General features: G+C 46.6%; 1 protein-coding gene across 2 annotated transcripts in view; it reads left to right on the top strand.

The window, feature by feature from the left end:
* The first annotated feature begins 963 nt into the window (after positions 1–963).
* The window catches only part of Zbtb38 (zinc finger and BTB domain containing 38), a 38464-nt gene continuing 16083 nt past the window's right edge, over positions 964–23344 (top strand). Inside the window, exons 1-2 of one of the 2 annotated variants that reach the window (XM_059268403.1) lie at positions 964–1070; positions 2444–2547. The gene's annotated coding sequence lies outside the window, so the exon portion shown is untranslated. Of the gene's footprint in view, positions 1071–1311; positions 1575–2443; positions 2548–23344 lie in introns of those variants that run through there. The other variant, XM_059268402.1, reaches the window with a different exon arrangement.

Genomic DNA, 23344 nt, shown 5'->3' with positions numbered 1-23344 from the left:
ATGAAAATATACAAACATGCAATTAGACCCTGAGTTTCTTTGGTTTTGTTTTTAAGGTTGGAATCCACCATTACCAACAAGTTAGCTCAGGTTTTGTGGAAGTTCTCATTGGCAGTTATGTAGACAAAAACATTTCAGGCTTTTTTTTTTAAGGGGAAGATGAATCATTGCTTAATAAATACAGTTTAGTGGAGCTGATCTTTCTGAACACTGGCCTATGGAGAGAGGATAAAAGAGTTCTTGGCATTGAGAAGGCTAGGAACTGCTCATTACATGTTTATGCACGTTACTCAACCCGTCAGCCTTCACAACTCTGTGTTTTTAAATGACACCATTCTTTCCTGCATCGTTTAAGATGCTTTACTTTGCATATACTATTAAAATCTACTCAACTCACCCAAATGGTCACATTCCTAAGGCTTGGTCAGGAATCGGGGTGCATAAATAAAGGGAAAGCACTGTATTCCAGGAAAATACCCTTTTTCAAAATCCTAAGGTGTAGCCTGGGAGTGAGTCTTTTCCAAAGGGGGGAAAAAAATGAAAAGACTCAATGCTGGATGATTCAAAACAAAAACACCTGCACCCAGGTGTGCATGAGGCAGTAAGCGCAACACCGCCCGAGTTGGTGGAGGAAGGGTGCCAGCGGGCAGTCAGCGGCCTTTATTTGAGGAAGAGGGTCCGCTCTTTGGGGTGAGACAGTTCTTACACCATGTTGGGAAATAATCTAGGCCTCCCCTGACAGCCATGGGAAAGCACAAGTGACAGCTTGTCCCTGGGAATTTGGTGCGGTGTCGAACTGCAAAGGACTCGGGTGCGCGAGGCCTGCGGTGCACCGGGTGGCCAGGGCCTGCTGGGTGGCTCCGCAGCGGTGGCGCCCGGGGCCGGAGCCTCGCGGCCCGCAGCGCCCCTGGGGCCCGTGCGAGGTCTGGCCGCCCTCCGGCCTGCACCGGGGGTGGAACGGGCGTCCCAGCCCAGCCGCCGGCGTCCATTTTCTGGGCGGCGCTGCGGCCGGACTCGCAGGTCCGGAAGCTCCATGGACCCCGCGGGAAGCGCGCGGGCGGCGGAGCCCCGTAAGTGCCCCCGGGGCCCGCGCGTCTCCGGGAGGGAGCCGGGAGCCGGTGGGCAGCGCTGGCGCCGAGCTGCAGCGGCGGACGCAGAGCCGGCCGGCCGGGCAGCCAGCGTCCGCAGGTGGAGCGTCCCGCCCCACCAGGCCCAGCTGCAGGGGGGAAGCGGGGCGGGCGGGGGCGGGGGTGACTGACGCGCACCTGGGGCTCGGGATTGCCGCACCTCCCCTCCCGTGGAGCGCGGACCCGAGCCGCGTCCTGACCCTACCGGATCGTGATGAGATCCTAGTGCGACACCAAGCCCCTGAAATTGAACCGGACGTGCAAAGGCAGGGCCCTGCCCCCAGGGGGGTTGCAGCCTCGGCCTCCTGCTCCTCCTGCAGCCGGCGGTCTGTAGGGATAACTCAACAGCCCGCCGCCGTTAGACACTTCTTTGCAGGTTAGCTGATAAATAGCCTGAGATTTTTAACCTATCCGCGGCTCCGCTCTATAACTCCTGCTTCGCTGTGGGTAAGTGCCTGATTCCATTCTGGACTTTGGGCCTGACTGAAAATCCCTCCTAAATGATAAGCGTTTATGTACTGAATACCTATTGGAAAGGTTAAAGACTGTTCTAACTGGGGAGCTCAAGGGCTCGCTCGGGTTCTCGTGGCTGGAAAGAATGGGAATTTTGTTGTGGTTCCAGAGAAACTTATAGTGACTAACTGTAGCTAAGACCAAAGAGCAGAGTTTTTGTTTTGTGACGGGGTCTCGCTAAGGAGCCTAGAATGTACAATATGCATGCAGCCCAGGCTGGTTTCGAACTTACAGCGGTCTGCTGACGGCTAGGATTACAGGCTTCTACCACACCGTCTGACAAACCAATGTTTTTCCAAGATCAAAAACGCATTAGTAGAATCCCGTTGGTGGGTCATTGCTGAAATTTTTTTTTTTAAAGATTAGAATATATAGTACGGTAGAAAAGACTTAAAGAGTAAGCATTGCACATCATAAAGATGAGCATTGTCTAATGAAGCCTCTGGCTTATATAATGTAATCTGTAGAAAAAAATGGGTCACTGTCAAAAAGCCTTTAAGACCCCAACTTAGTGTTTTGGGGCACAGGTTTTGCGTTCAAGTCAACCTGGATTTGAGTCCCAGCGCTCACTTAACCGTATGGCCCCCAGCAACAGGTTCATGGCCGTCTTTGCAGCTATAAAATGGGGAAGTGTTCCCTACAGCTGAGGGGTATTACAGAGATTGCCCCTCCACTGGCTACACTTGGTGCAGTCCTTGACTTACAGGAGGCGCTCCACATATACTAACTGCAATTACTTTTGTGGCCGAAATATCGAATCCTAGAAACTAGTCATGAAATGCTGCACTTTTGTCTTCTCTTAGATCTTGATGTGGAGGAGATGGAAGACTCAGAACCAAGGATTTTCAAGTGATTTCTGCCAAGGCACGGAAACCAACTCTGTTAAGGCTGGTCTGTTCTGACTGAGGTAACTAAAATGTGTATCTTTCCTTACTCTGCATGAAATAAGAAATGGCAGTTTTTGAAAGACTCCTAAAGAGGGCTGAATCATGATCTCGACCTGCCAGGTTTGTGTACTGCAAAATTTCCATGACTCTTAAGCAGTCTGCTATTAAGGACGCGTGGTGTGCCTGCCAGGCCCCTATGGTGAGGGAGAACTAGAAAACAGGGCTTCAGGACAACTGGCTTCTCGAGTTCTGCTGTTAGCTTTTATGAGAGCTCCATGTCTTGATAGATCTGTGGCTTCCTCAAGTCGTAAGGACCCCAAAACGTGACAGACGCCTATAGAGAGTTAACATGAGTTTTTCTTGTTACCCCTAGTGGGTTGAGGTCAAGGCAGGACTGTAGTTCCCAGAAACATAGCCAGCCTCTGCACTGGCTGTAGGGTGAGCCCCTGCTAGCTGTAGAGTGTACAAGCGTGAAGACATGCTTGCAGGTCTCACACAGATGCATTGGCAGCCCAGCACACTGAGCTCTACCTTGGAGGTGGTTACAAAGTCCTAGGTGGTGACAGTTACAGCTACCATTTGTCAAACGGTTGCATGTCTTTATGTGCCAGGCAGTACGTTAATAATTTACTCCCCAACGGTACCGAGAGTCGAGGAAGAAGAGATTTAAAGGATTGAAATGGAAAATGGTGGCAGGTCATGGGAGGCTTTGCAGTTAGCTCATCCTTTATGGAGTGTATTTTGTATACACAACAGTGCTTTGCTAGGGCCACCCAGTTCACGTTTAAATGCCTGTCCTCCAGAAGCTTGCAGTCCAGAGAGGCAGGGGCCAGACCCCTCGGTCATGACTCTAACAGCTGCTCCAGCAGCCAGGTAATGCCATCTGACACAGAAACAGACTGCAGGAATGGACATTTCAAAGTTCTTGCTTTTCAATTCGGGGTTTCATTCTTTTCCACTCTTAATACCTCTTAAACGTATGCTTTCAATTTATAAACAATCATCAGGCCTCTGGATTCATTTATTTTTTTATTGAACTTCTCTGAGATTCTTGGGTATTCAAAAAGGTTATTATGATTTTATAATTATATTAGTCATGTCTAGTCTTTTAGCAAGGATTTATTTGTCCAGCTGTCAGTGATTTTTCTGTTGGTAATCAACTTCAAGCATGTTGGAGATTGACTTATGTCATTTTCATTTTCAAACTCTTAAAATTGAACTTGAAATTTCTCATCTTTCCATTCCTGTCTCTTGCAATGGAGGCCTTTATTAATTTTTATGCATAGCCCATAGACGGGGAGGAGATGCAGTCTGACGAGAGAACTTTTTGATTCAAAACAATCTCTTTTAGCTCTGTGGACCAGAGGACTGTGGGCATTCTGAAATAAAGCGGTTGAAAAACGCAAACACTTTTGTTTGATTAATGCGATAGAAAGCCAAAAGGCAGCCCCAGGAACCGCATTGAGCACCGGAACTCAGATTGCATGACCTGACTGCCACTTGTTACAACATAGGTCCCCTATAAAAACAAGTGAGACCATGAATGTGCACATGGTTTGTGCACTTTATGAACTTCTATAAATGTTATGCAGCAAATATTTACCAAGTAGCTGCTGTAAGTATGACCCAGCTAGAGGGACTGGAGAATTCAGCAGAAAAACAAGTGGCATGTCCCTCTCAGACTGTTAATAGAGCTGGAAAAAAAACCAACAAGAAATATACATATACAGACATACATACACACTCCGTGTGTGTGTGTGTGTGTGTGTGTGTGTGTGTGTGTGTGTGTGTGTATGTGTGTGTGTGTGTGTGTGTGTGTGTGTGCAGGCAGTAAATATAAAAAGAAATCATTCTGGTAATTTAAGGAAGCATTTGAAATAGGAGTAGAGGAAGACTGAGAAAGCATGCAGCATATTCTGTGAAAAGGATCGAGTCCAGTTGAGTTAGAACTGGTCTATACAGGCGTCCAGGGAGAAACAGAACTGGAAAATATTTGTTGCTGAACAATAATGGTCTTGGATGCCAACTAGGAAATTGGAAGGTGTTAATCAATGGTGTCTTTAAGGCTCTTTGAACAAGGAAATGTCATGGCTGTGCAGTGGGAACCTGCTGTCATGCGTTGCTTAGAGGAGGTTTCGGAAGAAAGCTGATGCAGTCCACCAAGAAAAGGGGCTGGCCCCGAGTGACGGTACTCAGTCAGGGTTGCCAGTGGTAAGATGAGAGGAAACGACCGTCAGCTGTCTCCCTGGAGAAGGAGCTGGCACAGCATTCCCAGAGCCGTGGTACCATGGTGACCCTGAGAAGGAGGCGACAAATATGGGTGTGAAGCACCGAAGCTGCTGTCTGTCACCCAGATGGGGCTCAGGACCCCATCGGAAGGCCAGTTCAGGAGCTATTGGTATACAGGGGAAAAAAATGAAAAGATGAGCGAAGAGGTTTGCCATTAGACTATCAGAAGAACGTGACTGAGTATTGAGCTTTTTAAGAAAAAAAAAAAAAATGACCTGGGAAGACGGAAGCCTGTCAAGATAGAACCTCAAAGGAGCATGTTTCTAGAAGCCTCTAGAACATGGCTGTCACTAGGCCCTAGAGTCAGAGGGATGGGCTCAAGAACAAGAGATTGACAAGCGGTGTATTGTGTGTTTGTGGGCCTTTTCCTCTGCAAGGTAATGTGGTTTGCACAATGAATATTAAGTGCTTTCATTTGCATAAGTTTATAGCTTGCACAAATCAAGAATAAATCTTGCATAAATCACTGACCCTAGCATGTTCCCAAACATACTTCTCATTACTAAAATTCAGGCTGCTAAATGTGGTTTTGATAGCGGTGTTAACACTGTATTCCATTATCAGCAGAGAAACCAGAGAATCTGTCCTAAAAGAATGAATTAAAAAACAACTTTCTGTTGTTGCAAAAAGTTTCTAAAAGTAACTTTACTCCGTTGCCTTTTACCGTATATCTATTAAACACTGTGTCTATTTTTCTGGGCATATGAGCTTAATGCAATGGAATGAGGGTACTGGAGTCAGATAAACCCAGTCTCACGAACTAGCTGGGCCCTTTTCCAGACTGGTGACTTAAGCAAAGCCCCTGTAAGCCTGAGTTTTTCCACCCTAAGCTTATTTGGTCTATTTTGAAGCTTTGAGTGGTAGTTTGAACAGTAACTACACCATGGTAGACAACTGATGAATGATGATTCCTTTCCCCTCACAGCTGTGTGTACAGATGTAAATGTATGCTACGGTGAATCTGCACAGGAAGCCGTATCTCCCTGGTTCATTGTAATGTATTTATTTTTCCCGTTACTATTCTGTCCTGCGTGTGTTGAAGTGAACAGGAGTTTAGTATGGATCAGGCTTCACCAAGGGCCATCTGGCGAGATGGCCCTAGTGATTAAAAGCATTTGCTGTTCTTGCAGAATCCTTGATTTTGCTTCCCAGCACCTACATGGCAGTTCACAAGGGACTGTACCTCCAATTCCAAGGGATCTGGTACCCTCTCTGGCCTCCACATGCACCTAGGTATGCATGCAGGGCACACACATCCATGCAGACAAAACACTCATACACATAAAATGGAAACAAATCTTTTAAAGGAAAATTGTTAAAAATAAACAAATGAATAAATTAAGTAATTAAAGGACTCCCCCTGAGTACCTGACTGAAATGTAGACTTCTGGGCCCTGAGAGTCTGTCTGATTCAGTAGGTTTGGGGTGGAGCCAGGGAATCTGTGTTGTAAACGAGAATTACCATGACCGCGGATGGAGATTACCAAATGGCAATTCCTAGGAAGCAGAAGAAAGAATAAGCCTGACATTTGATGTGCTGGTTCAGATCCTGTTTCCCTTAGAGATGTGTCTGTGCTCAAAAGCTGTTCCCTTGTGTCATCCATGTCGATGGATCCTATTTGTAATCACACTGAAATAGGGTCCAGGTGCTCATGGGATGCCATTACCCCACCCTCCATTGCCCTCTGCAGTGTCCCACAGTCCCCTTCCCAAACATCCGTGTGTTTGTGTGACCCCAGAAGCCTCTGATCCGCTCTGAGAGGGCGGTGATTGGCTCCTAGATGTAAATGAGGATTTCCTCTTTTAAAAACACACTGCACATTCTGCTTGAACACACACCTTCTGGTCTCGTGGTCCATGACGTGACTCCAGTAGCCATCTTCGTACTGAATCACACGTGTGTCTGATGGAAGTGTCACCGTCACACCCTCTGGGTACTTGCCGTTGAATCACACCCTCTGTGTGTGTTCACCCTTCCTATGGCTTAACTGAGTTTCACATTTGCTTTCATGGGAAACGATGGGAGGCCCACTCTGCTAGCGCACGCGCGGGTGACTGAAGTGGACTTGTTCCCAGGCTGGGCACTGGAGCCCTGGCTGTCCTCGGGGCCTGTGCTAACTGGAGTGAAGAAAACAACCCTGACCTTCAATGTTTTTTCCTATCAAGGTCTAGTGACTCTGGAGTGTCTTTAGGCCCTGTTCACTGTGAGTTGACTTTTTGCACAGATGTACTCTCAGTCACCTGGAAGACACATCCTTTCCTAAACAGAAATATACTTCTGAGTGAATTCTTACCCTGCCTTGGTATCTCTTTAATTTCTCAGCATTTGTCTCTGTCTTTTTCATTTTGCTTTTTTTTTTTTTTTTCAGGAAACCAATTAAAAGAGGTTTTTGTTTGTTTTTTTTTTTTGGATAGGATCTGAGTGCGTTGAGACTTTATTTATGAGTTTCTGGCGAAATGCTTTGCACTTCTCTTCAGAAATACTCATCAGCATGGTTTTCTTCTTTTGTAAAGTTTAAATGGGAGTCTTTCTTTTAATCCTAACAACCCTCTTGCCTTAAGAATAACGTGATTTTCCCACGAGGCTCCCTTGCTCAGGGAGATAGTAAAAGCTCTGGTGGTTAGTTACTGTGGCATTCAGCAAACAAATACTCTGGGAAGCAAGATTTACGTTCCTGGTGGAAAAAGAAGGCGCTCTGTGTCTGGAGTGAGAGTGTCCCCAGAAGGTACCCTGGTTGTCGTGTGCAGGTCCCAACCCGGTGGCCATTTTCTGTACGAGTCCAGGGTGGAGCCCCACCCACTGTACAGCCTGGGAGTGGATTTCTAAAATGAAAGCACAGGCAGAAACTGGTGTAAGGAGCGTAACCTGTGTTTAGATTATTTTTAGATGAGTATGCTTAAGCACAGTTGCTCTAAACAGCATGTTGTTGGCTTTTTATCTGGGGTGGATGTGGGGAGTTTTATGGTAGATAAATTCTCCCTAAAACATGTGAACAAGGGAACTATTTAAATACCCAGCGAGTGCCAGAAAGATGCATTCTGAGTTTTGTTGTTGTGGAGAGAAGGTCCCTCAGTGTAGCCCAGGCTAGCTTCCAACTCATAATCTCCCTGCCTCGGCCTCCCCAGGGCTGGGAGTCAAGGCTTTTGCCATCGTACATATCACACCTGATGCATTCTGCTTTAATGAAAGTAATTTCAGGGTGAAATTGGCAAACGCCACCCAAATGTAGTTCTTCATAGGCTTCTCCTACTCCCGGCCATTTTTTCCCTGTTGATTTCCTCGGTCTAGACGATTCTACCTCCATTTGTAGGCTGGCCAGAGTTTCCGTAGCCTTTCCATACTTGAAAAGCCGTGTGTGTGTCCTCTTTCTCAGACCTTCTGTGTGCTTACTCAGCATGTCTACAAATGTCACCCAGACTTCCCAAGCTCTAGGCCAAAGTGACTTTCACAGCCCCAGGAGGCCTCAGAGGCCATGCCACCACACCTGGCCTCTCTCCAGGGATCATGGTGCTGCCAACAGTGGCTGCAAACTGGAAACATGGAGGAGGAACTGTGGGAAATGTGGGAGATGGAAATGTGTGTATAGAGAAAGTATGAACATCTGGGGTTCAGCCCAAACAGAGGACTCTGTACATTGGCACCATGTGTCTAGAACTCCGTGGGAAACCATAGCAAATGTGAGGTGGTCGGTGGAAGGTAGAGAGGAGGTGAGAGCCCAGCCAGGCAGAATCGCCAGTCATCCTCCAGGAAGTCCCAGTGACCACTCAGACTATTCTCCAGACCGAGGGGGTCAGCTCTGTGTCTCCATGGCGTCTCTAGAGAGGAAGCTGGCCCCCAAGCATGGGCTTCTTTTGTTTGATGGAGCCGTCCTGGTTTGTGTCTCAGTGGATATGCTTTGTTACTGTTTTGTCCCATTGTCTTGAAGCTCCGACTGCCAGGCTCCATTCTCATGGTCTGTCATTTTGTCCTTGTCATATTAGGACACAGTGGTGTACTGGAATGATGTCAACTCGGAGTCCTCTAACACAGTGCTGAGCTAAATAAAGGCCTGTGTGTTACTCAGCCGTTACTGTTCCCTATTATACCACCAGCCGAAGATGAGTATGGGCCTCTTTTAAAGGGAGGGTGGGTCGATCTGATGGGTTGATCACCTCTTGCAGCTTGAGTAGACCCCATCATGAAAACACACAGATCGAAGTGAGGAGTTTGCTCCCCGCACACCGCCTCCCAGGATTCATGTGTTGAGAAGTTTCCCCATAGGAATAGAGTGAAGGGATGCTGAAGAACTGCTATGTCCCCCAGATGCATTCCACGCAGGGAGATAATATGAGCATTAAGTGTGGGCTAATATAAGAAGATAGGGAGTAGTTGGAATGTGGCAAGCCAGAGGGCACCAGACCTTTTTATTAAATTATTAATTATAAATAATTAAAGATTTATTTATTTATTTAAAAAGATTTATTTATTTAATGTATGAGTGCTTTATCTGCATGTATGCCTATGTGCCAGAAGAGGGCATAAGATCTCACTAGAGATGGTTGTAAGCCACCATGTGGGTGCTGGGAGTTGAACTCAGGACCTCTGGAAGAGTAGCCAGTGCTCTTAACCTCTGAGCCATCTCTCCAGCCCTAGAATTTACTTCTTAATTATGTGTATGTGCGTGGGTATGTGTATGTAAATATAGGTCCCCACTTATACCCGAGGAGTCTGATCCCTCTGGAGCTGGACTGAGAGGTGGTTGTAAGCCTCCAGATGTGGGTGCTAGGAACCCAGCTTGGGTCCTCTGCACAAGCAGTACCTGCTGTCAAGCACTGAACCATTAATCCAGTCCCAAGACCTTTGAATAACGCTGTGTGAACTTAAGAGATTAGCATGCAGACTGCTGTCAGTTGTGGATTTTCCTATCTTCTGTCTGAGTCCACCCATTAGGGTCGCCACAGTGGCAGCCTGTACCAACCTTTTCTGTGCCTCACTGGGCCCAATCCAAGGAAAGCTAATGGCCCTTGACCTTTCCTTGCCTGTGTCACAGCGTATAAATCACCCACTTTGTATGTAACTATGTGCATTTCATGTGGGCAGAATAACTTTCTGGGAAGTCTGTGGCCGAAAACAGCACATATAGTTGTGCTGTCTGGAGAAGCATCAGGTATCTGTGGCAACCTTTGTTAGGCTGCCAGTGCTAGGTGAAACAGGAGGAACTCATCAGAGGAAATCCCTCCTTGTCCGGGACGGCCCTCCCAAGGCAGCAGGATGGAGCCAAGCCTAGCATCAGAAGATGGGTGCCAGCAAAGGACAGCGGGCATCCTGAGGTGAGATTTAAGGTGTTGACTTAACTCAGCAAGAATGTTTACTAAACTGCAAAGCAACAGCTTTCTAAGTTGTCCTGGAATTGTACGAATGGTCCCCTCCCCTTCTATTAACACTTTATTGACCTTCACCCTGGAGTTTGAAATGCCTTCCCTTTCTCAACATCTTTTAGCAGTTCCCATTTTCCTCTTGGTGGTGAGTGAATCATGATGTGTGTACAGCATTCAGCACAGAGACTGGCACATAGAGAGTGCTGAGCAAATGTTAGCTTTGATATCACTGGCTTCGTCATCATCTCCGTCAGAGCTATTACCACTTCACCAGAGGCAGGGCAACTCCATTTCCTTAGACCCCATTTAACCCACTGGTGTAGGTCAGGTGCCCCCATCACTATTAGACGTGAGTGAAGACAGAACACACGTGTAAGAGAGTGCTCCAGAATCGGTTCTCTTTATTTCACCCACTTTTATTATAGTTATCAGTCTTGTTTGGGGATGCTGGAGTTAGTAAGGCAAATTTCTGCCATTCTGTAAGAAAGGGGGCCGGGAGTGGTTGTGTCAAGCGGGGCCACCAGTAGGGAGCCAGAATGTAGTTGTTCTAAGGAATTTGCTCCAAGGTGTGTTGACGGATGAGAAGCCATCAGACAATGCAGTGAAGGCATGCTGTTTGTTCCTCAGCGTGGTTTTGGACTGGCAGTGGGGACCTAACCTGAGATCCTTGCCTCCCACACTACCCCAGACCCACTAGATGGAAGAATGCACCTAAGATCCTCCTGATGCCTGTGAGTCTAACTTTTGGGGGACATTGCCATACACAGACTGGCTTGTGCAGACAAGCCTGCCAGCTTGCTAACTAGACCATGCTTGAGGACAGTCTTGGAGGGTGTGGGTTGGAGTCTGCTTTAGTAATGCATGCTGGAGAATTGGATTCTCAGTAAGAACTGAATTCTGAAGATGGCTGTAAGTCTCAAAGAAGAGAAATTTCTGTCTAAAGGTATAGAAAACCTTTTCTGTGTGTCTGGGAAGTGGCATAAATGATTAGAATGAGATATTTTACTGGAGGAATGTGTATCACTGTAGAGATGAGGGGTGAGCTGCTCCCTTTGAAGGGTTGTGAGAAGGAAGTCAGAATCAACTCCAGTGTTGGCGACTAGCAGTATTGCCTGACCCTAAAGAAACAACTTGAGTCAGAAATAATCCCATTCAGCCATGGTGGCTTGTCCAAACTTCACAAGGGTTGGGAGAAGAGAATGTCACTGTTTTAGAGAGAAATCTGAGCTTCGTATCAAATTAATCCAATTTAGAAAACGAACCAAGTCTCCTCGGCCCTTCAAAGTTCTTGCCTACATTTTGAAGGTGCCATAGTCATAGTGGCTCTGTTAACTTGTATGCTGTTTTCTTGTAGTACTTTTAGGTGGCCCTTTGCCCTGATGCTTAGCAGCATGGGGTCTCAGTCAGTGCCAGTGAGGGCTTGGAAGTGCCCTGTGTATATAAAGGGTCCGTGCAATGGTTCTATTTTTTCTTCTCTGTCAACTGCTAGGAAACTCACTTTGCAGTTCCAGATCCATGCCCCTCTCCCACTCATCCATATGTGTTATTGCCTTGATGGTTTTACTGGGTTGAATGGTGAGGCCTCCCGAAAGATAATACCTGCAACCCAGAACCTGTGAATGGAACCTCATTTGGAAAAATGATTTCGCACATCATCATAATTAAGGAACTTAAATGAGACCATCCTAGATGATCAGGCAGGCCACACAGAAGAGAGACATAGACATAAAGAAGAGAAAGCCCAGAGAAGACAGAGGCAGAGGTGGGGGTCCTGCAGCCATAAGCCAAGGAAAAGTGGCAATCACCAGGCAGCAAGGAAGGATCCTGCCCATGCTCCACAGTCTTCAGAGAGATCCTGGCCTTGTGAGCACCCTAGTTGGACTTCTGGCCTCCATGTTGTAGAGAATGAAGTAGCGTCAAGGGTGTTAATTTGTTATAGCATCCTTAGGAAACCAGTTTAATGCCCCAAGCTATCCCTGATCTAAAGGCACCTGGGCATCTGTGAAATTCAGATTTACTCCAGGCTATTCCAGCTCAGGGTGACAGCAAGAAACAGTTTTTAATAAGGGTCCCCTGGTGGTTCTGGTAGGCCTGCCTGTCCCTCTCAAGCTCCTTTGGGACTGTTCTTTAATGCAGTTGTGTTCCTTGGACAAAATCCATGACCGCATTTGCAGCCCCCACCCCATGTCAGTACACTGCACAGTGTCCCCCAGCAGCCGAGTCTTGTCTAGATTTAGAGAGGCACCTGCCATTCCCACAGGCTACTTAGAGTCACACTTCATTATCCTCCTCCACACTGGCTCTTTTATCTGGGATCCCTGCCTGTTAAGGGCTAGTCACCCATTCTTTCCTCTCTCCTCTAATTTCCAATTAGGAGATTCTCCCACCCAGATAGCTTTCAAGCCTTTCTCTTCTCTCCACTATCTTGTTAGTGCTAAAATCTTTGGGGCTAGAGGAAAAGTCCAAGTCCGTATGGCATTGACACTCCCGTCTGGGGCCCTGCCATTCTCCTTCCACATCTCCCATCAGGCCCTGGGAAGCAGCCACGCCCTCTGTCTATCCCTCTTCAGATGTGACATTCCATTTCCTGACTCTGTGTTGCTCAGTCCTCTTCCAAGAGTTGAATGCTGTTTCCCCTCTTGAGTCCTCCAGGATTTAGCTCCTTCTCCTTTTCTGAGTTCCCCAAACTAATCTTGAGGCTCCCTCCTCATCAGCCCTGCACACCTATGAGCGGCTTCTCTGATCACCATATAGGGGTTTGTGCAAGCCCATCAATTCCATGAGACAGCTCCTCTAGGAGGTCCCCTGTAAAGAAACCAAGGATTCCAAAGGCCAAGAGGAGGAAATAGTTCCGTTTCCTTGAATCAATATTGTCTCAGATACTTGTTAGTAAAACAAACCACTTCGTGGTTTTAGGGAATACATTGAAAATGCATTACTAGTCGGGCGGTGGCGGCGCACACCTTTAATTCCAGTACTCGGGAGGCAGAGCCAGGCAAATCACTGTGAGTTTCAGGCCAGCCTGGTCTACAGAGCAAGATCCAGGGCAGGCTCCAAAGCAACACAGAGAAACCCTGTCTCAAAAAACCAAAAAAAAAAAAAAAAAAAGAAAAAAGAAAAAAAAAGAAAGAAAAGAAAGAAAGAAAGAAAGAAAATGCATTACTAGTAATATGTTATAACATTGACTGAACATTTTCTTGCCAAGGTCTATTTTTAACATAATTATCATAATCCTCCTGGACATTGCTGTCATTTTACAGAACAGATTAGACAAATGCTGTGGTCAGGTAATGAAGGACGACACAGCAGAATAAAGAAGTGAGCACATGATCTGTAGCTTGGTAATGACATACAGGTTGGCCAGCAAAAATTTAAAAATGCAGCTAGTGATAATGCAGACTCTGACGTAAAATATGTCCAGGAATCAAACATGCTAGTCAAAAGGAGATGGTGGTTTATGTTTACTAATGTTGAGATCACACACACAAATATTTTTGAAACACAGAGCCACATGACCAAGACTGATTCCCATCCTTGCCGATTATAAGCTGTCTGGTGCTAGGACTTCAATCTAACTCTCCGGAGCCTCGGTGTCTCTTTTTTTTGGAACGGAAATATCATTTCATAGCCACAAGGACATCATGTGAAGGAAAATGAGTCGGCGTGTATGAAAGTGACTTGTAAATGAGACAGGACCAAACAGTATGAATACGGCTGGGTGCTCTTGCCTTTGTTCTGTGTTTGAGTCTAGAAAGGAGTCCGGATGGGGAGGGAGGTGTTCTGCTTGGTAAGCGGGCATGGGAGCCGAAACAGCGGCAGGCTGTCTGAATTCCATAGCTCGGCAGGGAACCAGGCTGCTGGGAACGGGTTTGGGAGAACGGAGGAGAACGAAATTAGTCAAGCGGTTACTGAAAGAGTGAGTAGACAAAATGAAGCTTTTGCACTCAGTCCCCTGTAACAAAAGACCAGGCCTGAGCTGTACGTCACTAGCTCCAGGAAGGGTGAAATCATGCTCTCTCCTTCCGAGGCCATTCCTTGCAGCTCTGTAGCCTTCTGGATCTGAAGTCAAGAGCTCACTCACATCATGTTCTTAGTTCTTGATTCTGCGTGCAGTAGTGTTCGGAGCTGCTGCTCAGGGTCGCATGCTGGCTGTGTACCTCCAGCCTCCTCTTTAGGAAGGAGACTGAGGCTCTATCATTCCTATTTTGAAAGATGGAGAACTATGTCCCAGGGAGTCCCAGATAAACAGTACTGCCCTTCAAAGGCAATTTGAATGGGTGCAAGAACATTTCTCTTTAGCTACCTTCCGGCCTTTTAGTCATCACCATCCTAAGCAGAAGCAGCAATCTGTGTAACACATTTAAACAATCAGTGGGTTTCTTTTAAGATAAAATTAGTGTTCTTCACTATGTCAGCAGGTGAAAAGGAAAGGGACCAAAAGAACACATTTAATAGAATAAGAATAAACATGAAATTTTGAGTTTCAATTGCAAAATTCAGTCCTGGATGTTTGGAACTCGGAGCTGGTAGAAAAGGAAAGAAAAGCCCATGTGCTTTCCTCTAAAAGTACACACAAAATAAAGCCAGTCAGCTGCACTTGTGTTTGCTGGCTGTGCTGTGTGCTTATCTCCCGTCTGATCCAGCACTCTGGAAGCAGTGTGAGCTCCCTTTCCCAGGCTGAAGCAGGCATTTTCCAAGGTCAGAAAGTGCAGTCCCAGCATAGCCGTTTGTGGGGCCTGGTGCAGGAAGGCCTGTGAAGCCAGAAGTCTGAGACCTGTCTTGCTCACCATGTGAGACCCTTGGCTTCTCTATAACATTCTCTTCACAAGAGAATGGCCGAAGGAATTAAGAGATTCAAATAAGGAAAGGGAAAACCCCAAAGGGCTGTGGTAGGACGGGGGTCTGCATTTGAGGTTGCCCTGGGTCTCCTGAGCCGGCTCTGGAGTCTGTGACAAGTGAAGAAGGCATTCAAGTGTGGCTCCTCCTACGCCTTTGAGTGTCTCAGTCAAACTGCTCGACCGCTGGAGCAGTGCTCTCCGTCCACCCTTCTTGTTTGGTGAAACATTTTGGGGAATGGATTTGCCAACTGGGGAGGACAGAGTGTTCCTTTGGGTGTGTTTAGCACCATCTTGTCGCATTGCACTGTGACCTGGAAGTGGGCTTTGGTCATCTAGCTGTGACACACCCCAGGACCCAGCCCTGACAGAGCTTCCACCGGGGAGAGAAGGCTTGGGTCAGGAAACCATGTTGATGAAGTTGTCACACAGCAAGGAAGTTAGCAGAGGTAGAGAAGAGCCCAGGCACTGCCTAGGCTGGGCCCAGCTTTGCCTTCAGAGGAGAAAGGTCATCACCTAAGAAGAGAGAGGCTGGTCCAACCGAGCAACAAGACTTGGAATTACTGCTTAACCCCAGTGCTTGGTGATGATTTTGATTCAGGAATTTGATGGCAGTTTGAAGCATGATCTACCACAAAGTGTAGAACTGTGCTAAACCTCAAACTGAACCCATTTTTTTTTATTTTTTTTACCAAACAGACTGCAAGCTAATGAATCTATTAGTACTTAAACTACGAGAAAGAAAATATTCTATAAGCTAAATCACAACCAAACTGCTAAGATCTTAGATTCCTAGGTCCCAAGACTGCACTCTGAAAATCCCTCCTGCATGAAGACAGAGGAGCAGAGATGGTCTGCAGAGTCCTGAAAGTAGATAGTCGAGGTAATGAGACACAGTGTGGGGGGAGGGAAAAGACTACTCCCACTGAATCATGTGTAGAAACCCCAAACAGGTAATATTTGCGCTGGTGAGTGATTATTCCTGAATTCACAGCCAAATTTAAGTGAGCCTCTGACTAAGAGGGACAGTGCATGACATGGGATGTACTGATCACAGAAGCACTTGCCTTATTTGGCCTCCTTCCTAACAGCTGATAAGTAGTTGCCTTCAAAGGGTTTTGTTGCTGTGTGGGGTGGTACAGGAGGCAGAGGCAGATGGGTCTCCGTGAGTTCAAGGCCAGCCTGGTCTACAGAGCGAGTTCAAGAATAGCTAGGAGAAACCCTGTCTTGAAAAACAAAAAGAAAGAGGGGGGGGGAGGAAAGGAGGGGAGGGAAGGAAGGAAGGAAGGAAGGAACGAAGGAAGGAAGGAACGAAGGAAGGAACGAAGGAAGGAACGAAGGAAGGAAGGAAGGAAGAGGGTGTTAGTAAACTGTTAATGCCTTTTTGCATCAGCCTAGAAGAAACACTTATAGCGCCAGTGTTCTCCACTAGTTCCATTTGGCTACCTAAGAAACGGTGATACAAAGATCTAAGAAACTCACTTAAGTCCTGACAGAACCAGGTCGGACTAACACCTAACACCAAGGTTGGACTCCCGCAGTGCCAGCCTGCCTCATCCTAAACTCTCCTTAGGTGGAAGCCTGTCTTGGGAGTGGACTACTTTTAGGCACTGAGTGTCTCTGTTCTCCTCGATCAGTGACTGTCATCCACCCCTTCCTTCTGTTACCCCGTCTTGATAACCCGTGTTAGATGCAATAGGCGGTAGGTGGTCGGCCTTGAAGCAAAAGTAGATAAAAAATAAAAACTAAAGTGATATTCAACTGCCATATGTTACTTTCAGGTTTATATAGTTTAAGAAAATAAATTAATATGGAGAATAATGATTTCCCTTAAATGTTCTTGCCAGGGTCACCTGTGGAAAATATGGTACCTTTAAACATAAAAGAGAAATGGCCCCTTTCTGGTGGGTACAGGTGCAGATGAGGTTCATACTTGACCAAGCAGTAGGCTTGGTGGTATGTGGTTTGTGCACCACCTACCACTGTGTATATTGTAAACTGTACCCCTGGGGCACATGGTAGCCCCAACTGAGTCCAGGCTACAGTTTGCCAAACATGCAGTGGAGAGAAGACCGATACCCTACAAACCTCTGGGACGTCACTCGCCATACACATCACTCTCGCAACCCAGAAGATGAGAAATAGAAGGGTTTTCTTTTTTGAGATTCATTTATTTTATGTGTAAGCATGTTTTCCCTGCATGCAATCATGTGTACCACATGTGTGCCTGGTGCCCACATCAGTCGGAAGAGAATGGTGGATTGCCCAGAACTCAAGTTATAGGTGGTTGTGAGCTGCCATGTGGGTGCTGGGAATGAAACTGGGTCCCCTGAAAAAGAAACAAGTGCTCTTAACTGCTGAACCATCTGTCCAGCCCCCAAATCGAAGTTCTTTATTATGTCTTCATGTTCCTGGATTTGAAATAAAAATTGCAGTTTTTGAATCAGTCTGTGATTTGAACCCCAGCTCTGCCATTCACAAACTAAATGATTTTAGCGAAGCTCCTCAGCCTCTCCGACACTCAGTTTTATCATTTGTAAAATAAGATTGCACTGGGACCAGCAAGCTGGCACAGCAGTTGGACAAATCTCATACCCAAGTTTAACCCCCGTTAAAAGCCGGATGCAGTGGCACACATCTGTAATCTTAGTGAGATGGGAGGTGAGGACGGGTGAATCGCCCAGAAGCCAAAGGAGCAGCTGGCCTAGAATAGCAGCAGCAGAAAACCGTAAGGGGGGAGGGGGGAACCAGTTTTCAAAACTTGTCCTCTGACCTCCACATTCACACCCACGTGTATACAAGTAGTTAAAAAAAAAAAAAGCTGCAATAAGGCGTCCTGGGATAATGTATATAATGTGTACACTGGTGCTGGACACAAGTATTATGCTTGTTCGGTGTTGGGCACATTGTATGGATGTCATAGTTACCTGATTGTCTTCCTGCCAGTGGACAAGTTTTCAGTTTGATGCATTTGTGAGGAATGCGAATGCTCTTCTACAGTAATACTCAGAAAAAATGCCGAGCAAGCCTCCAATATAAGCATGCAGGAGACATAGGCATTTATTTAATGTCCTGAAGGATGTGTATAGCAAAGTGCACAGTAGGACATAAGAAGCATTACAGCCTAGGACCTATCTCCCAAAGCCCCAACACAGCGTCAGTGGTACTGATGATTCTTTCTCACGTCCCCACTACTGCATCTAATTGCACCTTGTGCTGAGCACCACCAGGGTAAACATGTGCTGCTATGCGTTTTTCCATCTTGCTTTTGGTTGCCTTATGGGAAGACAGCTCATGTGTATAAGTCACATACTGGGCACTGGCATGCACAGGCACCCACAGTTCCATAACCCAGAAGTAGGTCACAGGCCAGCACCAGCTCCAGAAGAGCTGCTCCTCAGTAGAGAAGGCAGAGACTGTGGTCAGAAGGAATTTAAAAGTGGTTACGGGGAGTGGGATGCTGTGTGAGTGGCAGAGGGAGGATGCCACGTGGAATAGTCCTTTACATGCATCTAATGTCAACGACACATGTGTGCTGCCAACTTAACATTTTTAGTGTTAAATTCTTAAAGCTTTTGAGACAGAGTCTTACTTTGTGGCTCTGGCTGACCTGGAGCTCACAGAGATCCACCTGCCTCTGCCTCCTGAGTGCTGAGATTAAAGGTGTGCACCAGCCAGGCGGCAGTGGCGCACGCCTTTAATCCCAGCACTCGGGAGGCAGAGCCAGGCGGATCTCTGTGAGTTCGAGGCCAGCCTGGGCTACCAAGCGAGTCCCAGGAAAGGCGCAAAGCTACACAGAGAAACCCTGTCTCGAAAATAAAAAAAAAAAAAAAAAAAAAAGGTGTGCACCACTACACCTAGCCTGGAAATTGATTTTTAAATTTGTTGTCAATTCATTGTAGGTATCTGAGATAATGGCCCAGTCATTGGGCTGTAAACAAAATGTCACCATAGACTCTAAAGGACTAATCTTTCCTTCCTTTTGAGGGAAAGCAGTGGTAGTGTCAGCCTGGCATGGAAATGGCCCAAAGGCTCATGTTAAAGCCATGGTTGCCAGCTTACAGGCTTCGGAAGCAGTTGGATTTTAAGGGCTCTGACCTCAGCGCCTGAATCCACAGATGGACTCATAATCTGATGGCATTGCTAGGAGGAGGTGGGGACAAGGAGATTGGTCAAACTGGAAGAAGTAGGTCGGCATGCTCTGCCTGGTTCCCAGCACCTCTCCCGCTCAGTCTGCTCCCTGGCTGCCATGCAGTGAACAGCCTTTCTTGCCCATGCTCTTCCTCCATGTTGTGTGCCTCACTAAACACGGGTAGAAACGAACCCGAGCCAAAATAAGTCTTCCCATCTTTAAGTCATTTTCTTAGGTTGTTGTCACCAAGACTAAAAGCTAACACAGTAACATTTTCATCACTGTAAACTTATGTGTTTTTTACTTGTGTGGGTAGAATACCTTTATGGATTATAGATAGCCCTGGCTTGTCATATGCAGCTCAGTTTGCGTAATGTCACCTGACTGACAGATCCCCAGAAATGCTCTTTCGTGGGGGTGGCTTTGTTTTTCCTTTTTCCAAGCCACAACAGCCTTCTTGACTTTCATGCACTTTGGTGTTTTTCCCCCAGTAGGAGATAGCAGAAGTGTCCATGCCACCCCAGTGCTCTCCCCTGAAAGCCGGGAATAGAACCAGGCACATTTGTTTAGTGCTGGTACTATGGTAAAGGAAATGTTTGTGGCAATTTCAGAGCTAACCAATCTGGGAAACTGCTAAACAATCTCAGCCCTCTTAGAATCTTTACTCTGCAGTAAGGCATACACTTACCAAGTAACTGTTAACTAGTCATAAGTACTAAAAAGGTCGTGGTGGGGGACTGCATGCCAAGAGTATGCAGCAGATGAGTGGTTTGTGGGAGGAGGGAGGGAGGTGTTGGATGGAGACCACGGTAGCTTGCTCTCTGGGCTCCCAGGTATTCCAGCCTCCAGAAGCAACATGTGAGGGGGGTGGGTTGGAGTGGCAGAAAAAGAGTTTGAATGGTAAGGGACTCAGTTAGCCTTTGTAAAGATCCTAGCATCCAGATACAAGACTGCAGCTCCTCACTGGCCAGGAGATCTTCCCTGTCTCCTGCAGGAGGTCACACTAGAGGCTGGGCCTCCCCCTGCAGGATCTCTGTCTCTCCAGCATTCTTCTGAGGCTTCCCTCAGCGGATCTCATGCTGCGCCCTGACTAGAACCTCCTAGTCCCTTCACATCACTGGCCTGTAATGAGAGGGCCAATTTACACTCTGTTCTCAGGTCAGGAGATGAACTCAAGCTCACCGTCCTCACGCCTGCCTTCAGATCAGCACATCCTGGCTGTGCGGACGTTTTCCAGGCTGTGGAGCAAACAGTGAGTACGTGGCAGGTTACACCTGGAAATGCCTGTGGTACAGCTGCTGCATACACCTGGAAATGCCTGTGGTACAGCTGCTGTATACACCTGGAAGTGCCTGTGGTACAGCTGCTGTATACACCTGGAAATGCCTGTGGTACAGCTGCTGTATACACCTGGAAATGCCTGTGGTACAGCTGCTGTATACACCTGGAAGTGCCTGTGGTACAGCTGCTGTATACACCTGGAAGTGCCTGTGGTACAGCTGCTGTATACACCTGGACTGCTTCTGGCAGGGTTCCTAGGCCCAGACCCATCAGCAAGGCCCACTGTCTAGCAATGCCCAGATTGACCTGAAGACTGCTCCTAGGGTAACTCTTGGCGCCCATCCTCTGCTGCCCCACTTGAGAGCCTCTCCAGCATATTCTTCAGTAGCTTTCCAAAATCTCTGACCCATGACTCTCGATGGCTGTTATGACAGCCCTTCTGCCTAGAGCCTTAAGGGCCTGTCTCCGCAAACTTCAGCAGTGGTCTTGTGTGATGAATTTGCAGTTTGGACTCAGCACCCTCTTGTATATAGAACAAGTACCTTCTTGCAAACTGAGCACCATCCTCCATCAGAAACCACATGCCCCGGTATACATGAGTAACTGCTATGGGCTTGATTTCCCCTTCTCTCCTGTGGGCATGATAATGACACCAGCTTCTATCTCTTGAACCTTGCCTCTGCTCATTCATTGAAAACTATCAGTATATAGTAATCCTTTCATTTATCCGGCAGAATCCTAGGTTCGTGGAGGGCATTAAATGAGTTAATATGCAGAGTGCTTCACGACCTGAAATGTATTAAATAAAATTATGTTATTCAAAGTGGATTTGGGGACTGGAGAGATAGCTCAGTGGTTAAGATCACTTACTGCTCCTGCAGAGAAGCCAGGTTTGGTTCCCATAACACACATGGGGTGGTACTCAAACACCTGTAACTCCAGTTCCAGGAGATCTAAGCCCTCTGCTGGACTCCGCAGGTACTGCATGCTTGTCATACACGTACATTCATATACATATAAATAAAAGTAAGTAAATCTTTTTTTTAACTATTCAGGAATTTCACATAATGAACCCCAATTACCCTTACTTCCCAGTCCTCCCAAGTCCACTTCCTGCCCCTCATTCTTGTGGCCTCCCTTCCAAGAAAAGATTGAAAAAAAAAGTCCAATTTGTGTTGTCCATATATATAATATAGTCACTGGAGCATGGTCAAAATCTTTTTTTTTTTGGGGGGGGGGCTTCGAGACAGGGTTTCTCTGTGTAGCTTTGCGCCTTTCCTGGGACTCACTTGGTAGCCCAAGCTGGCCTCGAACTCACAGAAATCCGCCTACCTCTGCCTCCCGAGTGCTGGGATTAAAGGCGTGCGCCACCACCGCCCGGCGGTCAAAATCTTATAAAACAAAGTGTATTTGGAGAATTTAGAAGGTGAAAATTGGGCTAGAGAGATGGCTCAGAGGTTAAGAGCACTGGTTGCTCTTCCAGAGGTCATGAGTTCAATTCCCAGGAACCATATGATGGCTCACAGCTATCTATAATGAGGTCTGGTACCCTCTTCTGACATGCAGGCATACATGGAGGCAGAATGTTGTATAAATAAATCTTTTTTTAAAAAGGTGAAAATTGTAATCAGCAATAACTCTTTATGTAATATTGATTTACGAACATATATCTACTTCTGGTACAAATTGTTGAGTTTTTTAGTAAATATCTACCAAGGGCCTTCTCTGTATCAGACCCTATTCTAGGGGCATAAGGCACATGAGTGAAGAGATAAAAGCTTGCTGCACTCTGGGGCTTCAATTCTAGCGAGCAGATGGACGGTGAATGTGAGGAAGTGATGTGCGGTGCCGGAAAGTACCCGTGTGCTGTGGGAGTCAGAGAGCAGTGGGGGCAGATGGAGACGAGCATGCACGAGACGGGCAGTCTGCATTTTCCTTCTGCTCGTTTTTAAGACAAGGTCTCCTGTGTAGCCCAGGCTCTCCCTCCGTCAGCCTCTCTAGTGTTGAAATTACCGGCCTTGCGCCACCACGTCAGGTCTCATGGGTTGGATTTTCCATTGGGTTGAGCCACCTCTGCTTCATATGCTTTTCCTCACCCAGCAAAACCTGAGTGGTGGCTTCCATGTGTCAGGAGCAGCAGCAGTGGAAAGGCTTGTCCCTCCCAGAGCCTCCTTCCTGGGAAGAAGCATGAAGAGTAAGCAGTAGTTCCCCTTTACCTAGACTTCCACTTTGCGCTGTTCCAGTTTTCCAAGGTCAGGTCCAGCCTGAGCATACTTAATGGAAAATCCCAGAAGTAACTTAGAAGTATGAAGCAACTTTCATAATTAAAAATATAAAATAAAATATATTATTTATCTTAATATTAAATTTATTTATATTTATATTAAATATTTATATTAAATAAATATACTATTGTATATTTAATTGTTAAATTTTAATTATTGTTAATGTCAAATGGGGCCTAATTTGTAAATTAAACTTTATCATAAGATGTATGTCTAGAGAAAAGTGTATTTGTGTATGGCAGGGATGGCACTAACTGGGCCCTGCAGATAACTAGGGACGAGTATATGTGTGATAATTGCAGGTTGAGATGAGCAGTATAAAGGCAATAAGGTGATGGGAGGTGTCACTTTGTCACTGGGACAAAATGTCTAAGGCACGGAGACTTAATGATAGCCCGGGATGGCCAGAGCACAGGGAAGTGAGCTTGCCACCAGCAACCCTCTTCCTTCAGTGAGGCTCTGCCTCCTAAAAGGCCTCCAACCTCCCAATCAGTACTGCCAACTGGGGACCAAGCACCACACGTGCATGGACCTGTGGGAGACGTTTCATGTCCAAGTCATAGCAGAGGGAAAATAAAAATGGGAGCATATAGAAGAGATGGCCGTGACTTCAGAGCCAGGCCTGAAGCGTGAGAGG

The sequence above is a fragment of the Peromyscus eremicus genome, chromosome 7 (assembly GCF_949786415.1).
Source record: "Peromyscus eremicus chromosome 7, PerEre_H2_v1, whole genome shotgun sequence".
In the NCBI taxonomy this organism is placed as follows: Eukaryota; Metazoa; Chordata; class Mammalia; order Rodentia; family Cricetidae; genus Peromyscus; species Peromyscus eremicus.
The sequence above is the reverse complement of the archived record's forward strand: the minus strand, read 5'-3'. Positions and strand labels throughout refer to the sequence as shown.